The sequence below is a fragment of the Scyliorhinus canicula genome, unplaced genomic scaffold (genome assembly GCF_902713615.1).
Source record: "Scyliorhinus canicula unplaced genomic scaffold, sScyCan1.1, whole genome shotgun sequence".
NCBI classification, from domain to species: Eukaryota; Metazoa; Chordata; class Chondrichthyes; order Carcharhiniformes; family Scyliorhinidae; genus Scyliorhinus; species Scyliorhinus canicula.
Window position 1 is genome coordinate 1,141,746 of NW_024055820.1, and position 25,435 is coordinate 1,167,180.

At 47.9% G+C, this 25,435-nt stretch overlaps 1 pseudogene; it reads right to left on the reverse strand.

The window, feature by feature from the left end:
• Positions 1-25,435, reverse strand: part of LOC119961136 — a 49,370-nt pseudogene that overhangs the window by 17,811 nt on the left and 6,124 nt on the right.

A 25,435-nucleotide genomic window follows, 5' to 3' on the forward strand; every position in this document is an offset into this window, starting at 1 on the left:
TCAACCTGTAAAATCTTTTGAAGTCTGTAAACCCTTTTGCTGCAACTTTGTTTGATCTGTTCTGCAATTTGCCTGTCCATAAAACCTGACCACTTTTCCCAACATGCCTTGCTGGACACCATTTGAGGCCGCCACAGAATAGAATGTGAACTGGCACAATACATAAAAATGGATTGGAAAAGTTTCTATGGCTACATAAAAAGGAAACGTTTGGCTAAGACAAAGGTTTGTCCGTTATAGATAGAGTCAGGAGAAATTAGAATGAGGAATAGAGATCTCTACAGCCACCTCGTTCAACACTCTGGGATGTAGATCATCAGCTTTTGGGATTTTATTAACTTTCAACCCCATTAATTTCTCCAGTTCGACTATTTCACCAATACTAATCTCTGTCAGTCCCTTGGTTCTCTGGTGTTTCGGGGACAATTTCTGCATCTTCCTCTGCGAAGACAGACTCACATTGTTCAGTTTCTCTGCCATTTCCTCATTCCCCATTATAAACTTTCCTGTCTCTGCCTGGAATGGACCCACATTGGTCTTTCCTAATCTTTTCCTTTTCACATTCCTGTAGAAGCTTTTCCAGTCAGTTTTTATGTTTCTCCCCAGTTTGCTCTCATCAGTTTCTTGATCCTCCTTTGCTGAATTCTAATGGATCTCATGGAATCTTTTAACTTTTCTTGTTAGTCACGGTTACATCATTTTTCCTGTTGGATTTTTGTTCCTTGAAGAAATCTATATTTGTTGTATACATGTTGTCAGGTGGATGTACCTTTAACAAATGGATGTTTATCAAATAGCTGCAGTGATATCGGTGTGCGAGTGGAGCTGGGCTGTCTGTCTTTCACTTTTGTTTTTGAGATGGCAGCTGCACTGTGTTTTTGGTTTCGTTTTCAGAGGTGAAGAGCTGCATTTACAGCAAGAAGATGTTATGATCTCTCTCTGCAATCTAAAGATTACTTGATGATTTCAAAGTAAAACCTGTTTCTGTAGAGAATATAAACCAGCTGCCTTTATTTTAAAAGGGTTTAACTTGTGGATGTTGTTTGGAAAGTTATCAAGGGTGATCTATAGAATACTGTATCTTTTGTGGGGGGGGGGGGGGGGGTCAGCATTGGTAGCTGATAAACTGTTTACTGTGTGTTTATAAAATGTTCACTGGATTCATAGAATAAACATTGTTTTGTTTTAAACATACTTTATCTCTCTGTTACATCACACCTGTAAAGTGGGCCCTTGTGCTCCCCATAACCAAAATGTATTTACAGTTGTGGGTCAGCTCAACTCGATGGTATACTTTGGTGTTCTCTAAACCCTGACCCATAATAAATTAGGGGCTAGTCCGGGATAAAAGTCTATCTTTTGTGATTGGGTTGGCATAGTGAACTCAAAAGACAGTGAGGGACAAGCATATTTGTGTTTGCTTTTGAGGTGTGGAATTCCACTTAGTAGGGAGTGTGTTGTGGACAATGGCTCTTTCAGAGGCTCGGACGTTTTTGGGGGTGGAGAAGGTCACACGCAGTACCTTATGAACAGAGACTAAAAAAAGGCTTTTTAGATTTGGCAAAAACATTGCAGTTAGAGTTACCTGACAGCACACGAAAAGTAGAGGTACTTACGGCACTAGCTGAGCATTTAAAATTGCCTGAGATACCGTCTGACTCAGTAGAAATGGCAGAAATTCAGTTACAAATAAAGCAACTTGAACATGAAAAAGAATTAAAGCAGCTGAATACGAAATGAGAGAAAAAGGGAGAGAAAGGGAGATACAGATCAGGGGAAATGAAAAGGAGAGAGAAGAAAGAAACAAAGAAAGAATAACCCCAGCAGAACAAAAAGGACAAGAGAGAGGAAAGGGAAAAAGAGAGGGAATTTGAACTTCAGAAAATGGCCATGAAACATGGGTCAGTTAAAATTTGCGGATGTAAAGGGAAACATACAGTTGGAGGATGGTGATGAGGATAAAGAAAAAGAGCGTTTTAGTCGAAGGCTTGGTGGGGGTCTATTTAAATATGTCCAAGTATTGCCAAGATTTGATGAGAAGGAGGTAGAAGCCTTTTTCATTTCATTTGAGAAGGTGGCTAAATAAATGAAATGGCCACTGGACATGGGGGTATTACTGATTTAAACAAAGCTGGTAGGTAGGGCTAGTGAAGTGTTTGCATCACTACCGGAGGAGGTATCTGGGACATATGAGGAGGTGAAAAAATCCATTTTAGGTGCATATAAACTAGTGCCTGAAGCCGACAGACAAAGGTTTAGAAATTTAAGGAAAGAACCTGGTCAAACATACATGGAATTTGAAAGGATCAAACAGAGTAATTTTGATAGGTGGATGAAAAATGACCAAATGTATGAAGCTCTCAGAGAAATTCTACTTTTGGAAGACTTTAAACATCCAATTCCTAGGGCAGCACGGTGGCACAGTGGTTAGCATTGCTGCCTATGGCGCTGAGGACCCGGGTTCGAATCCCGGCCCTGGGTCACTGTCCGTGTGGAGTTTGCACATTCTCCCCGTGTCTGCGTGGGTTTCACCCAAAAGATGTGCAGGATAGGTGGATTGGCCATGTTAAATTGCCCCTTAATTGGAAAAAATAATTGGGTACTCTAAATTTATTTAAAAAAAACATCCAATTCCTGAAGTAGTGAGAACTCATGTGGAAGAGCAGAGGGTTAAAACGGCGAGGTTAGCAGCAGAAATGGCAGATGAATATCAATTAGTTCATAAATCAAAGCTTGATTTCCCGACATCACTTTCAGCCTATGAGCGACAAAACTGGGGAAAAGAGAAATACTCAAGTGGTAGAGGTAAAGGAGATCTGGCGGGAGATAATAAGGAGAGTATACCTCAAATTAAAAAAGAAATTCAGGAACGTGGAAGAGAAATGAAAAGTTTTAAATGTTTTCACTGTAATAAACTAGGCCATGTAAAGTTAATGTTGGTGGTTGAAGAAAAGCACAGGGAAGGCTGGTAAAACAGGATAGGACAGTGGGGTTTGTTAAAGTGGTAAGGGAATGCCCAAGTGAAGCGAAGGAGGTGCAAAAGATTGTACAGCCTGATCAAGAGGTGATTGATAAGAAGGTGCCAGATCTCTTTAAATAATTTACTTCTGGGTAAAGTTTACTCGTGGATCAGGAGGAGCAGGTAAAGAAGTCACAATTTTAAGAGATATGGGAGGTAGTCAACCTTTAATGGTAAGAGATGAGGAGTTATGTAATTTGGGAAGAATATTGCCAGAAAAGGTGGAATTCAGGGTGAGAAGAGTAGTGTTCCATTATATAAGGTAAGGTTGGAAAGTCCAGTGAAGAGTGGTGAAGTGATAGTAAGAGCAAGAGAAACTATCTTGTCCAGGAATACAGTTTATCTTGGGTAATGATATAGCTGGATTGGAGGTGGAAGTGATGCCTACTGTGGGTGATAAGCCAGTGGAAAATCAGACAACTGAAGTGTTGAAGGACGTATATCCTGGGATTTTTCTGAATTGTGTAGCAACGAGGTTGCAAAGTCGCAGGTTAAGACAAGAGGAGAAATCAAAGAGTGAAGATAAAGTCGAAGTTCAATGATCAGAAACGATTTTTGATCAGATGGTTGGGAAAGAACAAGAACAGGTGGAGGATGAGGCGGATATTTTTAGTTCAGGAAAATTGGCGGAGTTACAACAGAAAGATAGATAAATAAAACGGACGTATCAGAAAGCATATACGGAAGAGGAATCTGAGTGTATACCAGAGTGTTATTACCGTAAAAATGATGTCTTGATGAGAAAATGGAGACCTTTACATATGCAGGCGGATGAAAAGTGGGCAGACGTTCATCACGTGGTATTGCCGGTAGGGTATAGAAAGGAGATGTTGTGAGTAGCACATGAGGAACCAGATGGAGGTCATTTGGGAGTAAGGAAAAGTCAAGCTAAAATCCAAAAACATTTTTATTCGCCTGGACTGCAGAAAGATGTAGTTAAATTTTGTCGACCATATCACACATGCCAAGTGATAGGGAAACCTCAAGCAGTGATAAAACCAGTGCCCTTAATACCCATTCCAGGGTATTAGTGGGAATCAATATCTTTTGACTATAATGGATGTGTCTACTACGTTCCCAGAGGCCATTCCAGTATGCAAAATTACAGCTAGAAAGATTGTGATGGAGTTACTTAAATTCTTTCCTAGATATGGACTACCCACAGAAATACTATTGGATCAAGGATCAAATTTTACCTTAAGGTTATTCAAAGTAGTTATGGATTGCTCAGGAATAAAACAATTTAAATCAACTGTGTACCATCCAGAATCACAGGGAGCCTTAGAAAGGTGGCATCAGACATTAAAGACAATGTTGAGGGCTTATTGTCACGATTATCCAGAGGATTGGGACAAAGGAATTCCATTCGTACTGTTTGCAATTAGGGATGCACCTAATGAGTCAACCAAATTCAGTCCTTTTGAACTAATTTTTGATCACGAGGTAAGAGGACCACTTAAATTGATTAAGGAAAAATTGGTGAGTGAGCAATTTGAACTTACATTATTGGATTACATGTCAAATTTTAGGGAATGATTAAATAGAGCAGGGGAATTGGCTAGACAACATTTCAAAGTTGCACAAAATGTGATGAAACGGGTAGCGGACAAGAAAGCAAAAGTTTGTAGTTTTGCCAGTGGAGATAAAGTTTTACTATTGTTACCAGTGGTAGGTAAACCTTTAAAAGCAAGGTTTTGTGGACCTTATCAGATTGAAAGGAAATTAAGTGAGGTGAATTATGTGGGAAGAACGCCAGATAGAAGGAAAACTCACCGCGTGTCATGTGAATATGCTTAAAAGGCACTTTGAAAGGCTTGACATCCCTCAAATTAAATTGGAAAACGAGGATGTTCTTAAAAATTGGGATAAATTGTTGAGTTACCTTCCAGAGGAAAAACAAACTTTGATGTTCTCTCAACCCTGGCCCATAATAATGTGAAATAAAAGTCACAAAAATCCCAGAGGGCCATAGGCTATTCTCCTCTTTGACCGAGAGAGAGCTGACTGGAGGCGGTTTAAAGCGAGGGTCAACACACCTCAGGCGAGGGGCCTGATTGAGAAGGTGGAGCCTTCATGAATAAAGTCAGCCAGTATGAGAGTTGAATCCTCACTGTTGGCTTTGCTCTGCATCACAAACAGTCGTCCAGCTAACTGAGCAAACCAACCCCCTTAAATATTAGGTATTCCCTGTACCAATCAGTTTACCAGTCCACCTCAGACAACTTACCCCTCACACCCTGATAGGTTTCTTCTGTGAGGAACACCCAGATAAATTAAACAAAAGAACCTTGTAACCACCAGGGTCCAGCTCCATGGAAATGTGGCTTTGAGGGGTTTGAAACAGAAACGGAAACAAAATATCTTCAAACTTCCAAACACCCTTTCACTCTGTGATCCTTGTGCAATTTGAAGCCAGGTATTAGCAACAAGGCTCAAAGAGCATCAGCCCACTGGAGGCAAAGTGGTGAGACCGGCCAGTCCAGCAGAAAGAAACCCTCCGACCATCCCCACTGACCACCTGACAGAATAAAAAAAATGCAGTCCTGGCTGTAGAGCAGAAACAATCACAGCAGAATCCAACCCTGTAATCGATTGCTGTTTGGCACACTGGGCTAAATCGCTGGCTTTGAAAGCAGACCAAGGCAGGCCAGCAGCACGGTTCGATTCCCATAACAGCCTTCCCGAACAGGCGCCGGAATGTGGCGACTAGGGGCTTTTCACAGTAACTTCATTTGAAGCCTACTCGTGACAATAACCAATTTTCATTTTCATTTCATTTCATTTCAATTGTGAAATTGTTGGTATCACAGCAGGTCCGATGAAACATGCACTCCTGTCTCACAGTGAGAGGTGAACGACCTCTCCCCAGTGTGAACTCGCTGGTGTGTCCGCAGGGTGGATAACCGAGTGAATCCCTTCCCACACTGAGAGCAGGTGAATGGCTTTTCACCAGTGTGAAGTCGCTGGTGTGTCTTCAGGATGGATAACTGTCTGAATCCATTCCCACAGACGGAGCAGGCGAATGGCCTCTCCCCAGTGTGAACTCGCTGATGTGTCTTCAGGTGAGATAACCGAGTGAATCCCTTCCCACACTGACAGCAGGTGAATGGCCTCTTGCCAGTGTGAACTCGTTGGTGTTTCTCCAAACTGTATAGTTCAGTAAATCCTTTCCCACACTGCGTGCAAATGAACGGCCTCTCCCCGGTGTGAATTAGCTGATGTCTTAATAGGCGAGATGAATCACAAAATCCTTTCCCACACTGGGAACAGGTGAATGGCCTCTCCCCAGTGTGAACTCGCTGGTGTGACTGCAGGTGAGATAACTGAGTGAATCCCTTCCCACACTGAGAGCAGGTGAACGGCCTCTCCCCAGTGTGAACTCGCTGGTGTTTCTGTAGGGTGGATAATTGAGTAAATCCTTTCCCACACTGAGAACAGGTGAATGGCTTCTCCCCGGTGTGAATTCGCTGGTGTCTCAATAGGCGGGACGAATCACAAAATCCTTTCCCACACTGAGAGCAGGTGAATGGCCTCTTGCCAGTGTGAACTCGCTGGTGTTTCTCCAAACTGTATAGTTCAGTAAATCCTTTCCCACACTGCGTGCAAATGAACGGCCTTTCCCCGGTGTGAATTAGCTGGTGTCTCAATAGGCGGGACGAATCACAAAATCCTTTCCCACACTGAGAGCAGGCGAATGGCTTCTCCCCAGTGTGAACTCGCTGGTGTGCCTGCAGACTGTATACTTCAGTAAATCCATTCCCACACGGGGAGCAGGAGAACGGCCTCTCCCCAGTGTGAATGCGTCAATGAGTTTCCAGCTCTGATGGGGCTCGGAATCCCTTCCCACAGTCCCCACATTTCCACGGTTTCTCCATGTTTTGGGTATCGTGTCTCTCAGGTTGGACAATCAGTTGAAGCCTCCTCCACAGACACAACACAGGTATGGTCTCTCACTGCTGTGAATGTTATGTTTATTCAGGCTGTGTAACTGGTTAAAGCTCTTTCCACAGTAAGTTCACTGGAACACACTCACTCGGGTGTGTGTTTGTGTATCTCGGTGCTTTTTCAGTCACACTGATGTTTTAAATCTTTAGCTGACAGTTCGGGCAAACATTTCTCCGAGATTGAAAGGCCGATGATCTTCAGGTTCCAGGGAATCCAGTGACTATCAGATCGTGACGTTTGAGGTTTCTGCTGTAATTCCTCCTCATGGAGTATCCTGTGAAAACATTTAACAAAATTCATCCCTATCAGTACAGGACAGAAACACCTCATCTCAGCTTTCTCTCCATTTATCTGCCAGTTTCCCATAACCCTGGACATCCTCATTAATTAGAAATCTGTTTGGGGGGCGGGGGAACCACGTGACACGAAAGCAGCTGCTTTTCCGCAGGTTCTGGCACCACACACCTATAATTCATCACTTACCCTGATTGCCTCGCACTCATTTACATAATCTTTGAATTAATATTTGTTATTATGTCCCTGGTCGGATTATGCCGGAAAAAGTCAAGAAATCCGTTGATAAAGCAGCGCAGGTGGATTCAGCGGGGATGGAGCTGCTTTTTCCACATGGTGGCCTGACCCTGGGGAGGTCTCGCGACCCCCGCGCTCCCCAAGGCTCCGGGAGGCGGTGAAAATGATGACTGCCGACATTATCCGTGTTATTGACCAGAGGCTGAGTGTGCTGACTCAATATCTGTGAGCTCATGAGGCCCAGCTGTAAAACACCATGAAGAGGGTCGATGATCCGGAGGAGAGAATCCTGAACATTCAGCAAGAAGCCTCCTTCACGGAGGCAACAATTTAATCCTTTGAAAACCAGCCGGTGACCTGAGCAGAAGCTGCAGCTTTTCGACAGGACTGAGCGGCCGCCATCTTTGTTGCGCACTGACAGCAATGCGCATACGCACTCGCCATCTTTACTGGGGCAGCAGAGCGCAGTCGCCATCATTGATGGGGGCAAAAATTTTTAAATGTTTCTTCGTGTCAGAATGTCCATAAAACTGTTTCTCTCTGAGTATTTATAAGGCAGCAATGATATATGTCCAGGGCAGTGACAATTATTCGTATTTGTATTGTGCCTTGACCAGAAACGTTACAAAATAACAATTAGCACTGAGCCACAGAGGACATACAGTATTAGCTTTGAGGAGAATCTCAACAGAGGAAATTGAGTTACAGAGTCGCAGAGTTTTAAGGAGGAAATTTCAGAGCTTGTAGCCCAGTAATGATGGAGCGTCAGAAAAATAAGGAATGCTGTACTGGCCGGAATTAAATGAGGGCAGAGAACTTCAAGCGATTACAGAGATCAGGATGATCACAACTATAGCAATAGAAGAATGAGAAATTTCAACTTTCGGTGCTTATGAAAGGGAATCATTTGTAGATCAGTCAGCAAGGGGATGGGTAAACAAGACTTGTGAGTAAACCCATGGGTAGCAGAGTTTTGGATGGGATGCAGGGGGTTGTTTAACATTGGAGGCTGACTGTGAATGCATTAAAATAATTTGGTCGAGAGGTAATAAAAGAATGAGTGATGGTTTCTGCAGCAGATAAAAAGACACCAAGGCGGAGTCAGGCTGTGTTGCTGAGGTTGAAATAGGTGATCTTGGTGATTATGTGGATATGTGTTCGGAAGTTCAACAGGGGGGAAATATTTCACCGGGGTTGTGAACAGGCTCCTTCTCCCTCAGACATTTAGCAGGGACAGGGATGGAGTTGCTGGTGAGGGAGTGGAATTTGCAGAGAGGACGGAAGGGTTTAGTCTTCTCAATATTTAAAGAGGAAATTTCTGCTCCTCCAGTACTGAATTTCAGACAAGTTCGGACAGTGCGTGTATTGGAGTGGAACCTGCAGGGGATGGTTTTATGAGCAGGTGCTCTTACTGTGGGACTGGGTTCAAGACATCATCTGACCTCACTGTACACCAGCAAATTCACACTGGGAAGAGGCTGTTCACGTGCTCCCAGTGTGGGAAGACATTCACTCAGTCATCCAGCCTGCTGACACACAAGCGGGTTAACACTGGGGAGAGGTCATTTACCTGCCCCAAGAGTGGGAAGAGATTCACACGTTATCCAGTCTGCTGACAGACAAGCGAATTGTTGGTACTAACCTACCTAATGCATGCAATAGTGAAAGTAATGCCAATAGCACAACAGGATGTAGCTTTCAGTGATTACATTCAGCGCCGTTTTTGTTAAGTGATTTAACAGGATGTGATTGTAACATAAATAGATGCGTCATGAATTTGATTATAGTATTTGCTGGCTGGCCGGGAGACTTTAAAGTTTACTTTAACGTACCTAACAGCAAGTCAGATCTTGAAGCCAAAATTATGCTTCAACCCTGGTTCAGCAAGTGATGCATCAACCATGTGCTTAAACATGTATTTACAAGGTGCAGATTGTTGCTCGGAGTGAGAAGTATGGCCCATTGCGGGGAACTGTGCTCGGAATCAAATCTGCTCTACCTGACTTTGGGAATGTTTGCCGATCGTTTATGCCAAAAACCAAAGATGGAAGAGTGCACAGCCAGCAATTAAATCACCATTTCTCACCTTGATCATGATGAACAATTTGCTCATACAATTTCAAAATAAAAGATGAAAGTGATGCATTTGGTGGTGTTGTTCTTCTCTGGTTTTGTAAAATTGAAGTTCAGTAGATGGAAATGAAACTATTCCATGCTGAATGTTCTTTTAATTTTACAAGCACAGGATGCGTAAATGCTCCTTCAATTGATTTGATGCCATCAGATGGTTTTTGTCAGCTTTTTATATTGTTACTTGAGGAAGTTTAGGTATAGGATCGACACTGATACCACACTAGTTAAAACTTACAGGCCAGCAGAATCCAAGTACTCCCATTACTGTTTAAATATGTAAAATCTCAAGCCTCTAAATAAGGTAAATATGGACCTATTGCACCCTCTTTCATTTATGTCATAATTTTAGCGTTAATAAACTAGTGGTTTGAACCATTTGTGAGAATTAGTGAAAGAAACCGTCACAAAGTAGCAGTTATGTTGACAACTTAATCAAATGTTTGAATTTCATACTAATATAAGGCAGTATAAGACACGGTAGCATAGTGGTTAGCATAAATGCTTCACAGCTCCAGGGTCCCAGGTTCAATTCCCGGCTGGGTCACTGTCTGTGTGGAGTCTGCACGTCCTCCCCGTGTGTGCGTGGGTTTCCTCCGGGTGCTCCGGTTTCCTCCCACAGTCCAAAGATGTGCGGGTTAGGTGGATTGGCCATGCTAAATTGCCCGTAGTGTCCTAAAAAGTAAGGTTAAGGGGGGGGGCTTGTTGGGTTACGGGTATAGGGTGGATACGTGGGTTTGAGTAGGGTGATCATTGCTCGGCACGACATCGAGGGCTGAAGGGCCTGTTCTATGCTGTACTGTTCAATGTTCAATGTTCAAAAAGACTGATCTTGTACGGTGCAGACTTTTGCACAACTGGTCCGGATATAGACTTTATCCATTTACAATTTGTGCTGACAAACATCTATGTAACTGTTTTCCATCCGCATCCAAAATGGTTACACTGGACAGTGGGGAAAAAAATTTCATGGCTGGAATAAATATTCCTTATTATTGACCCTCCTGAAATTTCCATCATATATATATATATATGATTTTGATTTGATGTGATTTATTGTCACTTGTACTGAAGTACAGTGAAAAGTATTTTTCTGCGGCCGAGGAGCGTACACAGTACGTACATAGTAGACACAAGAATAATCAACAGGAAACAATGACAAATGGTACATCGACAAAACAATGATTGGTTAGAGTGCGGAATTATATAAGAGGAAAATAGTTTTAGTAGGTCAGAACGCTGATCGGAAATAAAAGAAAGGGACAGAGGGAAGGAGCTCACAGAGAGTCTCCATACTCCGGAGCCATCTTGGGAAACCCCGTGTCTGCATGGGTGTCGCCCCCACAACCCAAAGATGTGAAGGGCATGTGGATTGGCCATGCTAAATTGCCCCTCAATTGGATTTGTTTAAAAAGTAAGACCAATACTGTACCCTGTGCTCCACATGCAGTCTCACCAATGCCCTGTATAACTGAAGCATAACCTCCCCAGTTTGTATTCAATTCCCCTCACAATAACAGTCTATTAGCTTTCCTAACTACTTGCTGTAGCTGCATGCTCGCCTTTTGTGATTAATGTACAATAACACCTCGGTCCCTCTGTGTCTCAGAACTCTGAAAGTCTCTCACCATTTGGACAATATGCCTATTTTATTCTTCCTCACAAAATGGGCATTTTCACATTTTCCCACATTATACTCCATTTGCCAGGCCTTTGCCCACTCACTTAGCCTATCTATGTCCCTATGTGGCTGTCTTGCATTCCTCACAATTTAGTGTCCCACCTTTCTTTGTGTTATCTGCAAATTTAGCAACAGAACCTTCAGTAACTTTATCCAAGTCATTTATATAAATGATAATAAGTTGAGTCTCCCGTACTGATCCCTGTGACACACCACTCATCACGTCCCACCAATCAGAAAAATACCCATTTATGTCCACTCTTTGTTTCCCACTGGTTCACCAATCTTCAGTCCAAGCTAGTATGTTACCCCTTATATCCTGAGTTTTTATTTTCTACAATAACCTTTGATATGACAACTTATCAAATGCTTTCTGGAAATCTAAGGACAATACAGTCACCCGTTCCCCTGTATCTACAGTCATGTGGTCCATCAAGTAACTCTGATAAATTGGTTAAACGTGGTTTTCCTTTCACAAAACCATGTTGACAGTGCCTGATTGCCTTGAATTTTTCTGAGAGATCTGACATAGCATCTTTAATAATAGCTTCTAACATGTTCCCTATGACTGATGTCAGGCTAACTGGCCTGTAGTTTCCAGCCATCTGTCCCCCTCCCTTTGTGAATAAAGGAGTTACATTATTTTCCAATTTAATAGGATCTTCCTTGTATCTTGTGAATTTTGGACAATGAAACGAGTGCATCAACTCTCTCATTAGCTGCTTCTTTCAAGACCTTATGGTGAAGTCCGTCCGAACCCGGGATTTTGTCAGCCTGCAGACTCAAAACATTGCTCATTACCACTTCCGTGGTGGTTGCAATTTTCTTTCCATTCCTTCCTGATTTACGGATATTTCCGGGATGTCATTTGATTCCTCCATACCTGATCAATTCATTTGCCAAAACCTTACTTTTCATTGTTCATTTCCCAGATGAGCTTTCCGGAGAATCAACACTTGAATTATTTACTTACACAAATATCTATAGAAACTCTGTCTTTATATTTCTAGCCAGCTTTCTCTGGTACTCTAATAATAATAATTGCTTATTATCACGAGTAGGCTTCAATGAAGTTACTTTGAAAAGCCCCTAGTCGCCACATTCCGGCGCCTGTTCGGGGAGGCCGGTACGTGAATTGCTCCCCCACTGCTGGCTTTTTCTGCTTTATAAGCCAGCTGTTCAGCCTAATTATCCCCTCCTTATTAATATTTTTGTGTTTATATTCTATGCTTTATATTCTGCCCAATGTTCTGACCCGAAATCTGCCTTTGCACTGTTACATGCTTTGTAAAAAACATTGATATGTCTTTAACTTTTTTAGTTAAAGAGAGATGCTGGGCCCTCCCCTTGGAATTTTCCATTCTCACTAGAATGTATCTATTCTGTTTATACTGAAATATCTCTTTCAATGTCTGCTACTGAATCTCTATTGACCTGACACACAAGCTCATTTGAAAGTTCATTTTAAGCTAGCTCTGCTTTGATACCCTCATAATTGCTCTTATTGAAGCTTAACTTACTCGTCTTGGACTCAATCTTCTTCCCCTCAAACTGCATGTCAAATTCAATCATATTATGATCACTGTTACCTGGGGATGCCTTCACCAAGAGGTTATCAATTAATCCTTGCTGCACAATACCCAGCCTGGTGTAACCTGCCCTCTGGTTGGCTCCAAAATGTGCTGATTGTAGAAACTATTGCAAGAACATTCTGTGAACTCCTCATCTATGCTACCTTCAACAATCTGATGTTTCCAGTCTATAAGTAGACTAAAATCCCCCTTGATTATTGCTGTACCTTTTCCGACAGACTCCCATTATCTCTTCCTTTACACTCTGTCCTACTGTGTCGTTACAATTAGGAGGCCTGCACATCACTCCCAGAAGTAAATTCTTGCCTTTAGCATTTTTCATCTCAAACCAAACCACTCCTACATCTTGTTTTCCTGAGCTTAGGTCATCCCTGTCTAATGTACCAACAGCATCAATAATTAACAGAGCTGCTCTTCCACCGTTTCCGAGATTTCTGTCCTTCCTAAATTTCACATACACTACAATATTCAGCTCACCACCACCTTTTGAAGGGAAATGAGGGATGGGCAATAAATGTTGGACTGGCCCCCATGCCACGAATGAATATAAAACAATTCAGGCCCAATCTATTTCTCTGAATGGCCATCAGATCGTACTTACTTATTTCTAGGTGCTGCCAATTCATCAGTTTTGTTTCAAATGCTACTTGTGTTTTGCTGCAGAGCCTTTGGTTTTGTTCTTTTATTATTTTTGTAGCGTTTATCTGATGTAATTTTAAATGTGTTCTCTCCGTCTCCTCCTGCCAGTCTGTTTATCATTTCCCATATTCTTACCTTTCTCTCTGGTCTTACTCTTTACTACATCATTCAAAACAAATCAGAAAAGAACCAACAATGGAACAGTCGGTAACAGGACATCAATCAGTCTCCTCTTATCTGAAAATGAAAATGAAAATCGCTTATTGTCACAAATAGGCTTCAAATGAAGTTACTGTGAAAAGCCCCTAGTCGCCACATTCTGGCGTCTGTTCGGGGAGACTGGTACAGGAATTGAACCGTGCTGCTGGCCTGCCTTGGTCTGCTTTCAAAGCTAGGGATGTAGCCCTGTGCTAAACCAGCCCCTATCTGAGAGAAATCAAGGACTGGAACACTGTCGTTAACACAAGGCTACTTTTATTAATCTATATCCAGAATATTAAACTCCGGCCGAGTCACAGGAATGATTAACATCAACTGAAACAAACTCCAACTGTCAGAATGAACACGGCTCAGTCCTGGATGTGATTAACAGCAGCAATAACAGAATCCAACCTCATGTGAACTCGCTGGTGTTTCTGCAGGGTGAATGAACGCTAGAATCCTTTCCCACACACAGAGCAGATGAATAATGTCTCCCTGCTGTGAATGCGCTGGTGTTTCAGCTGGAGGGAATGCTGAGTGAATCCCTTCCCACACATTGAGCAGGTGAACGGCCTCTCTCCAGTGTGACTGCGCTGGTGAATCAGCAGGTCCATTTTGCCTTTAAAGCTCTTCTCAAAGGCGGAACATTTAAAAAGGTCTCGTATCAGAGTGAACACGTTGGTGTGAGGCGAGTTGGGCAGACTGTGTGAACCCCTTCCCACATTCAGAGCAGATGAATGGTCTCTCCCCAGTGTGAATGCGCTGGTGTCTCAGCAGGGTGGATGACTGAGTGAATCCCTTCCCACACTCGGAGCAGATGAATGGTCTCTCCCCAGTGTGAATTCGCTGATGTACAGTGAGCTGATATGATCGTCTGAACCCAGTCCCACAGTGAGAGCACCTAAACGGTCTCTCGTCAGTGTGAACACGTTGATGGATCATCAGATCCCCAGAACTTTTATAGCATTCCCCGCAGTCTGGGCATTGAAACGGTCTCTCATCTGTGTGAACTCGCTGGTGTCTCAGCAGGTTGGCTGAAACAGTAAATCCTTTCCCACAGTCGGAGCAGGTGAATGGCCTCTCCCCAGTGTGAACTCGCTGGTGTGTGGACAGATTAGATGACTCAGTGAATCCCTTCCCACAGTCGGAGCAGGTGAATGGTCTCTCTCCAGTGTGAACTCGCTGGTGTCTCAGCAGGGCCGATGTCTGAGTGAATCCCTTCCCACACTTGGAGCAGTTAAATGGCCTCTCCCCAGTGTGAACTCGCTGGTGTACGGACAGATTAGATGACTCAGTGAATCCCTTCCCACACTTGGAGCAGGTGAATGGTCTCTCCCCAGTGTGACGGCGTCGATGAGTTTCCAGGTGGGATGGGTAAGTGAATCCTTTCCCACACTCCGCACAATTCCACAGTTTCTCCTCAGTGTGACTGCATTTGTGGCTTGTGAGGCCTGTTGATCGAGTGAATCCTCGTCCACACACACAACACGTGTACGGTTTCCCCGCACTGTGAACGATGCTTTTTCCTTCCATGATTGATGATATTCAGGATATGATAAATTGAGGACTCTCTCAGATCCTGATGTGATGCTTGGTCTGAGTTTCTGGACTTTGAAGCCTCCCCTTCGAACACCCTGTGAAACTGATTGAAAACAGAAAATAGGGAGTGAGAGAGAACCCACAAAAACACAAAGGCAGGTTGTGAAATTGAGCTGAATGAACCTGGTCATTTGTGGGGACGGCACTGGGAAAAAGCAACCATGAAAACGGCTGGATTGTCACAAAAACTAAACTGCCTCTTTGGGAGGAGAGTGAAAGAGGTGAAGAGGAATTTTATATATCTCCAAGGCACATTAAGAGAGCAGTTGGCAAAGCAAATTCGCTCTTGAGCTTCATAATTAGAAATATTGATACCGAAACAGGGTAGCTATGCTTCTAGTGGCACAGTGATTAGCACTGCTGCCTCAGTGATTAGCACTGCTGCCTCACAGTGATTAGCACTGCTGCCTCACAGTGATCAGCACTGCTGCCTCACAGTGATCAGCACTGCTGCCTCACAGTGATCAGCACTGCTGCCTCAGTGATTAGCACTGCTGCCTCACAGTGATCAGCACTGCTGCCTCACAGTGATCAGCACTGCTGCCTCACAGTGATTAGCACTGCTGCCTCACAGTGATTAGCACTGCTGCCTCACAGTGATTAGCACTGCTGCCTCACATTGCCAGGGACCCGGGTTCAATTCCGACCTTGGCGACTGTGAGTGGAGATTGCACTGTCTCCCCGCCTGCGTGGATTTCCACCCGCAATCCAAAGACGGGCAAATTAGGAGGATTGGCCTTGATAAATTGCCCCTTAGTGCCCAGGGATGTGCATGTTAGGTGGGGCTATAGTGTGGCACAGTGGTTAGCACTACTGCCTCACAGCTCCAGGGTTCCGGACTCAATTCCAGTCTCGGGTGACTGCCTCTGTGGAGTTTGCCTTTTCTCCCCGTGCCTGCGTAGATTTCCTCCGGGTGCTCTGGTTTCCTCACACAGTCCAAAGATGAGGTTAGGTGGATTGGCCATGATAAATTGCCCCAAAGGTTAATTGGGGTTACTGGGTTACGGGGACAAGGTGGAGGCATGGGCTTAAACTGAAGTAGGGTGCTCTTTCCAAGGGCCAGTGCAAACTCCTTGGGCTGAATGGCCTCCCGCTGAACTGTAAAGTGTATGATTCTGCACTGTAGGAATTCTTCGGAATCTTTATAAATCTCTGGTCACCACTCTTCAGGAAGAATGGGAAGGTTCTTGGAGAAGGTACAGAGGAGATTTACCAGAATGGTTCCAGCAAAGGAGGTTGAGGGGAGATTTGATTCAGGGACACAAGATTATTCCAGATTTCCATCGGGTGGACAAAGAAACTCTGTTTCCATTCACTGATCGTACAAGCAGCCGGGACACAGATTTAAAGTTTCGGGTAAAACTTGGATTGAACGATATAAGATGCTGAGGGGTCTTGACAGGGTGGATGTGGAGAGGATGTTTCCTCTTGTGGGAGAATCTGGAACAAGGGGTCACTGTTGAAAAATGAGGGGTCATCCATTTAAGCTGGAGATGAGGATTTTAGATTCTCTTGAGGGTTGTAAGACTTTGGAACTCGTGTCCTTAAAAGGCAGTGGAAGCAGACTTCTTGAATATTTTTAAGGCAGAGCAGGATAGATTCTTGATGGGCAAGGGGGTGAAAGGTCATCAGGGCTAAGGAGGAATGTAGAGTGGAGGTTAGAATGAGATCAGCCGCAATCTTATTGAATGCTGAGCAGGCTCAAGGGGCCGAGTGGCCTGCTCCTAGTTTGTATGTAAAAGGTACAGGAGATATCAGGTGATATGAGATATGTTTTTACACAGCGAGTGGCAATGACCTGAAATGTGTTGCCTATGAGGGAGTTTGAAAATAGATACAATGAATCATTTGATTTCAAAAGGAAATTGAATCTGAGGGAAATAAACCTGCGACAATAACGACAATACGGAGAACAGGAGAATGGGACCGACTGGATTGCTCCAGAGAGCTAGCATGGAATCAATGGGCCGAATGCCGTTCTCTGTGCCATCATGTCTCTGACTCTTTTGTGTAATTTAGTTTTGTAATTTAACCCCGGAGGGTTCAGATATCACTCAGGTAAATCTGTGCTACACTCCCTCCGAGGCCACTCTATCCTTCCTCAGGTTTGTTGCCCTGGAACTGAACACAGTTCTCCAGGTTTGGTCTAACCAGGGTTCGTGAATCTCGGGACTTTTCCAGTCACACTGAGACCTGAAATCTTCCCTCACAGACAGAACAGACAAACCTTTTACCTTCCACACTCAGATAGAACATTACAGCGCAGTACAGGCCCTTCAGCCCTCGATGTTGCGCCGACCGTGAAACCCCTCTAAAGCCCATCTACACTATTCGATTATCGTCCATATGTCTATCCAATGACCATTTGAATGCGTTTAGTGTTGGCAAGTCCACTACTGTTGCAGGCAGGACATTCCACACCCTTACTACTCTCTGAGTAAAGAACCTACCTCTGACATCTGTCCTATATCTATCTCCCCTCAATTTAAAGCTATGGCCCCTCATGCTGGATATCACCATCTGAGGAAAAAGGCTCTCAATGTCCACCCTATCTAACCCTCTGATCATCTTGTATGCCTCAATTAAGTCACCTCTTAACCTTCTTCTCTCTAACGAAAACAGCCTCAAGTCCCTCAGCCTTCCCTCATAAGATCTTCCCTTCATACCAGGCAACATTCTGGTAAATCTCCTCTGCACCCTTTCCAATGCTTCCACATCCATCCTATAATGCGGCGACCAGAATTGCACGCAATACTCCAAATGCGGCCGCACCAGAGTTTTGTACAGCTGCAACATGACCTCACGGCTCCTAAACTCAATCCCTCTACCAATAAAAGCTAACACACTGTACGCCTTCTTAACAACCCTCTCAACCTGGGTGGCAACTTTCAGGGATCTACGTACATGGACACCGAGATCTGTCTGCTCATCCACACTACTAAGAATCTTACCATTAGCCCAATACTCTGTCTTCCTGTTATTCCTTCCAAAATGAATCACCTCACACTTTTCCGCATTGAACTCCATTTGCCACACCTCAGCCCAGCGCTGCTGCTTATCTATGTCCCTCCAAACTTGTAACATCCTTCTGCACTGTCCACAACTCCACTGACTTTCGTGTCATCTGCAAATTTACTCACCCATCCTTCTACGCCCTCCTCCAGGTCATTTGTAAAAATGACAAACGGGGCAGCACGGTGGCCTAGGCCACCTCACGGCGCCGAGGTCCCAGGTTCGATCCCGGCTATGGGTCACTGTCCGTGTGGAGTTTGCACATTCTCCCCGTGTCTGCGTGGGTTTCACCCCCACAACGCAAAAATGTGCAGAGTAGGTGGATTGGCCACGCTAAATTGCCCCTTAATTGGAAAAAATAATTGGGTAATCTAAATTTTTTTAAAAATAAATAAAAATGACAAACAGCAGTGGCCCCAAAACAGATCCTTGTGGTACACCACTAGTAACTGGACTCCAGTCTGAACATTTCCCACCAACCATCAGCCAGCCAATTTCTGATCCAAACTGCTAAATCACCCTGAATCCCTTGCCTCCGTATTTTCTGCAATAGCCTCCCGTGGGGAACCTCATCAAACGCTTTACTGAAATCCATATACATCACATCAACTGCTTTACCCTCATCCGCCTGTTTGGTCACCTTCTCAAAGTACTCAATAAGGTTTGTGAGGCACGACCTACCCGTCACAAAACCATGTTGACTATCTCTAATCAAATTATTCCTTTCCAGATGATTATAAATCCTATCACTTATAAACCTTTCTAAGACTTTGCCCACAACAGAAGTAAGGCTCACTGGTCTATAGTTACCAGGGTTGTCTCTACTCCCCTTCTTGAACAACGGTACAAGATTTGCTATACTCTCGTCTTCTGGCACTATTCCTGTAGACAAAGATGACTTAAAGATCAAAGCCAAAGGCTCAGCAATCTCCTCCCTAGCTTCCCAGAGAATCCTAGGATAAATCCCATCCAGCCCAGGGGACTTATCTATTTTCACTTTCCAGAATTGCTAACACCTCTTCCTTATGAATCTCAAGCCCTTCTAGTCTTGTAGCCGGAATCTCAGTGCTCTCCTCGACAACATTGTCTTTTTCCTGTGTGAATACTGACGAAAAATATTCATTTAGCACATCTCCTATCTCCTCGGACTCCACGCACAACTTCCCACTACTGTCTTTGACTGGCCCTACTCTTACCCTCGTCATTCTTTTATTCCTGACATAGTAGCCTTGTGGATAGCACAATTGCTTCACAGCTCCAGGGTCCCAGGTTCGATTCCAGCTTGGGTCACTGTCTGTGTGGAGTCTGCACATCCTCCCCGTGTGTGCATGGGTTTCCTCCGGGTGCTCCGGTTTCCTCCCACAGTCCAAAGATGTGCAGGTTAGGTGGATTGGCCATGATAAATTGCCCTTAGTGTTGGGTGGGGTTACTGGGTTATGGGGATAAGGTGGAGGTGTTGACCTTGGGTTGGGTGCTCTTTCCAAGAGCCGGTGCAGACTCGATGGGCCGAATGGCCTCCTTCTGCACTGCAAATTCTATGATATCTATAGAAAGCTTTAGGGTTGTCCTTGATCCTACCTGCCAAAGACGTCTCATGTCCCCTCCTGGCTCTTAACTCTCTCTTTCGGTCTTTCCTAACTAACTTGTAACTCTCGAGGGCCCTAATTGAACCTTCACGTCTCATCTTTACATAAGCCTCCTTATGTAATGTAGAGGGAGCTTTACTCTATATCCAACCTCGTGCTGTACCTGTCCTGGGAGTGTTTGATGGGGACAGTGTAGAGGGAGCTTTACTCTGCATCTAACCCCGTGCTGTACCTGTCCTGGGAATGTTTGATGGGGACAGTATAGAATGAGCTTTACTCTGTATCTAACCCCGTGCTGGACCTGTCCTGGGAGTGTTTGATGGGGACAGTATAGAATGAGCTTTACTCTGTATCTAACCCCGTGCTGGACCTGTCCTGGGAGTGTTTGATGGGGACAGTGGGGAGGGAGCTTCACTCTGTATCTAACCCCGTGCTGTACCTGTCCTGGGAGTGTTTGATGGGGACAGTGTAGAGGGAGCTTTACTCCCTGTCTAGCATGTTGCTCTGTGTAGATGAATGTGGGTCACACTCCAGCTTTTCACACTTTGAGCCGGTATTTTCTCTTTCTGCCCCGGTGTTTATCCATGTCAAATGTTTAAATATTCAGGAGGAACAATGTTTATGTTGAAACCCGATCAAGCCCCTCGTCCGGAGCCTCAGCCACAGGCTCCAGCTGGTGTGTAACCTGTAACCAGATCCCAGCAGGATTAAAACAAGCTGACAAGTGGCAGTAGCTCCTTGTACAGCGAAAGCTGCTCCCGGACCGTCAGCAGATACAGGACCGAAGAAGACCCTCAAACTCTTCGTCATAAATATGAAGCTTATGAGGTAATCACGATTTTCAGTCAAATATATTCAACCCCTCCCATCTCTCTCTGTACCCCGAAGCCCGCCCTTGCACATAAATTTGGGAAGGACACAAAGGTGTTTGTGGGAGCGAGGGGAAGCCACAAGAGGGGATGACGATGTGGGGGGGGGGGGGGGGGGGGTGTTGTGGAGGGTAGTGGAGAGGGTACGAGAGGGAAGGTGGACAAGGCTGTGTCATGGTGACGGGGTGGGGATTCCGGAGAGGATCCAGTCCAGAGGAGGTGGGCGGGCGGTCCTAGAGGCCCCGGGGAAGTTACTGAAGAGTGGGGGAGACCCCCCCCCCCCCCCCCCCCCCCCACCCCAGCATGATGGGGTCTGGGGGAAAAAGAGTCGAACCGCAGAATCCCTACAGTGCAGAGGGAGACCATTTAGCCTATCGGTTCTGCGCCGACCCTGTGAAAGAGCACCTGAATCTAGGCCCACTCCCCTGTCCCCACCCCGTAAACCCGGGACAAATACGTGGCCCAAAGGAGAGGTGCTGGTGGTGTTCGGGACACCGGGGATCCTGTGTGTGAGGGGGCTCCTGTGGGTGTCTGGGGAAAGGGGTTCCTATGCGCGCGGGCATTTGTGTTTGGGGGGGAGGTGGGGCATCCTGTGTCTGGGGCGGGGGGGGGGGTCCTGTGTGTGGGGGGTGGGTGTCCTGTGTATGGGCCGTGGTGTTCTGTGTGTGTCTGCGGGGAGGTGTCCTATGTGTGGGGGAGGTGTCCTGTGTGTGGGTGTGTGTCTGGGGGCGGTGTCCTGTGTGTGGGTGCGTGTCTGGGGGAGGTGGTGTGTGTCTGGGTGCGGTGTCCTGTGTGTGGGTGTGTGTCAGGGGACGGTGTCCTGTGTGTGGGTCTGGGGGCGGTGTCCTGTATGTGGGTGCGTGTGTCAGGGGGCCGTGTCCTGTGTGTGGATGTGTGTCAGGGGACGGTGCCCTGTGTGTGGGCGTGTGTCAGGTGGCGGTGTCCTGTGTGTGGATGTGTGTCAGGGGACGGTGTCCTGTGTGTGGGTGTGTGTCTGGGGGCGGTGTCCTGTGTGTTTGTGTGTGTCAGGGGCGGTGTCCTGTGTGTTTGTGTGTGTCAGGGGCGGTGTCCTGCGTGTGGGTGTGTGGCATGGGACGGTGTCCTATATGTGGGGGCGGTGACCTGTGTGTGGGTGTGTGTCTGGGGGCAGTGTCCTGTGTGTGGGTGTGTGTCTGGGGGTGGTGTCCTGTGTGTGGGTGTGTGTCTGGGGGCAGTGTCCTGTGTGTGGGTGTGTGTCTGGGGGTGGTGTCCTGTGTGTGGGTGTGTGTCAGGGGACGGTGTCCTGTGTGTGGGTGTGTGTCTGGGGGCGATGTCCTGTGTGTGGGTGTGTGTCTGGGGGCAGTGTCCTGTGTGTGGGTGTGTGTCTGGGGGTGGTGTCCTGTGTGTGGAAGAGGTGCCCTGTGTGTGGGTGTGTGTCTGGGGGCGGTGTCCTGTGTGTGGGTGTGTGTCTGGGGGCAGTGTCCTGTGTGTGGGTGTGTGTCTGGGGGTGGTGTCCTGTGTGTGGGTGTGTGTCTGGGGGTGGTGTCCTGTGTGTGGAAGAGGTGCCCTGTGTGTGGGTGTGTGTCTGGGGGCGGTGTCCTGTGTGTGGGTGTGTGTCTGGGGGCAGTGTCCTGTGTGTGGGTGTGTGTCTGGGGGTGGTGTCCTGTGTGTGGAAGAGGTGCCCTGTGTGTGGGTGTGTGTCAGGGGACGGTGTCCTGTGTGTGGGTGTGTGTCTGGGGGCGATGTCCTGTGTGTGGGTGTGTGTCTGGGGGCAGTGTCCTGTGTGTGGGTGTGTGTCTGGGGGTGGTGTCCTGTGTGTGGGAGAGGTGTCCTGTGTGTGGGTGTGTGTGTGTGGGTGTGTGTCTGGGGGCGGTGTCCTGTGTGTGGGTGTGTGTCTGGGGGCGATGTCCTGTGTGTGGGTGTGTGTCTGGGGGTGGTGTCCTGTGTGTGGGAGAGGTGTCCTGTGTGTGGGTGTGTGTGTGGGTGTGTGTCTGGGGGCGGTGTCCTGTGTGTGGGTGTGTCTGGGGGTGGTGTCCTGTGTGTGGAAGAGGTGCCCTGTGTGTGGGTGTGTGTCTGGGGGTCCAGCTCCCCTCACTGACCCCCTGTTGTGTTTGTTTTGCAGGCCGGGGGGCAGGACGCTGTTGCAGGCGGTGTGGCCTCCTCTCCTCCCCCTGCTCCTCCTCCTGGGCCCGGGGCTCGGCTGCCCCTCCGACTGTCTCTGCTGGAGCCCCAACCGGACGGTGAGCTGCTCGTCCCGGGGGCTGGAGGCGCTGCCGCGGGGGATCCCGGCTGGCACACGGGCGCTGGACCTGAGCGGCAACCGGCTGGAGCGGCTGGACTGGGGCCCGGCGCGAGGCCTGAGCCGTCGGCTGGAGGAGCTGGAATTGGGCCACAACCGGCTGCGGGAGCTGGAAGCCGGCGCCCTGGGCGGCCTGGAGCGGCTATGGCGCCTGGGCCTCGGCCACAACCTCCTGCGCTACCTTCAGCCCGGAGCCCTCCGCGGCCTGGCCGCCCTCCGCAGCCTGGAGCTGGCCGGCAACCCGCTGCTGCTGCTCAGCGACCACACCTTCCGCGGCCTGGCCGCCCTGCGCACCCTCAGCCTGGGCTCCCCCGAACTGGCCTGGGCCGGCCCGCGGGCCTGGGCAGGCCTCAGTGGCCTCAACCAACTCACCGTCCGCGGCGCCGCGCTGGCCTGGCCGCCCGGGCCTGTCCTCTCCCCCCTCCTCAACCTGACCGCCCTCCGCCTGCTGGCCTTTCCCAAGGCCACTGCCCTGCCCGGCCGCCCCTTCCAGGGCCTGTCCCGTCTCCGCCTGCTGGAAATCGACTCCTGGGCCTCGCTGGCCCAACTAGGCCCCGATTGCCTCCTGGGCCTCAATTTGGTCTGGCTCTCAGTCACCCGCTGCAACCTCAGCGACGTTCCCTATGCCAGCCTGAGGACTCAGGCCTACCTGCGCTTCCTCAACCTCTCCCACAATCCCATCACTGCCATCCGCGGAGCGCTGCTGCAGCATGTGACCCGCCTGGAGGAGCTGCGATTGGTGGGCGGCCGCCTGCGCGTCATCCATGACGCCGCCTTCCGGGGCCTTATCTACTTCCGGCTGCTGGACGTCACGGCCAATCAGCTGGCCAGCCTGCCGGCCACCGCCTTCCGCTCGCTGGCCTCCCTCCAGAGCCTGGGCCTCGGCCTCAACCCGCTGGCCTGCGACTGCCGCCTGCTCTGGATCGTCCGCCGGCGCCATCGCCTCCGCTTCCTGGGCTCCCAGCCGCCCGCCTGTGCCTCCCCGCCGCCCCTCCGCGGCCGCCGCCTGCCCGAGGCCGCCGGCTCCCTCCCTGCCAGCACCTTCAGCTGCCGCCGGCCCCGCATCCGCGACAAGAGGCCGCAGCGGCTGCAGGCCCGAGAGGGCCAGACCGTCACCCTGCACTGCTCGGCTGACGGCCAGCCGCTGCCCCTCATCCTGTGGCTCAACCCACGGCGCCAGCGGCTTGGCCACCCCGAGGCTGGGATGGGCCTCCCCGGGGGCCTGGGTCTAATAGCCGAGGACCAGGGCCTGAAACCCGAGGACCGCGGCCTCCTCCCCGGGCGTCCGGACCCCAGCCTGCCCCCCGCGCCCCCGCTCCTCTCTGGCCCCGCTGTGGGCCGCAGCCGCCTCCTGCCGAACGGCAGCCTGCAGATCACCTCGGTCCGCCGCATGGACTCCGGCACCTACCGCTGTGTGGCCCGCAACGCCGGCGGCAACGCCACGGCCTCAGCCTCACTACAGGTGCGGCCGCTCTCGCTTCAGGAGCTGGGACTGGCTGGGCGCTCCGACTCCCGGGCCAAGGCCGGCCTGCGGCCCGGATACCCCTTCGACACCCACACGCTGCTGGTGGCCACCACCATGGGCTTCACCTCCTTCTTCACCGTGGTGTCGCTCTGCTTCACTTTACTCTTCATCTGGAGCCGGGTCAGCGGGCCCATCAAACACAACATCCATGTCGACTTCGTGCCGCACGCTGGCGGGGGCGGCGGAGGCAGCAGCGGGGATGACGCCAAATACAACATGAAGATGGTCTGAAGGCTGACGTCACTGCAATCCCATCTATGCCTCAATTGCTAAAGGACAAGTGCCCCATATGCCTTTTTCACCATCCTATTAACCTGCCCTTCCACCTTTAGAGATCTATGGACAAACAGGCCAAGGTCCTTTTGTTCCTCAGACGTCACAGTGTCAGGCCGTTCATTGAATGCTTCCTTTTCAAATTACTCCTTCCAAAGTACGTCACCTCACATATTTCAGGGTCAAATTCCATCTGCCCCGTTTCTGTCCATTTGATCATCCTGTCTATATCTTCCTGTAACCCAAGACACTCAACCTCACTGTTAATCACCAGGCCAAGCTGTGTGTCATCCACAAAGGTAATGATTCTACCCCACACATAGTCATCTATGGCGTTTATATAAATGACAAACAACAGGGGACCCAGCGCAGATCCCTGTGGTAACCCCACTGGACACTGGCTTCCAGACACTAAAGCAGCCGTCTGTCATCACCCTGTCTCCTACAGCTAAGCCAATTTTGAATCCACCTTATCATGTTACTCTGTATCACATGTGTATTTGTCTTCTTTATAAAGTCTCCCATGTGGGATCTTGTCAAAGGCTTTGCTGAAAT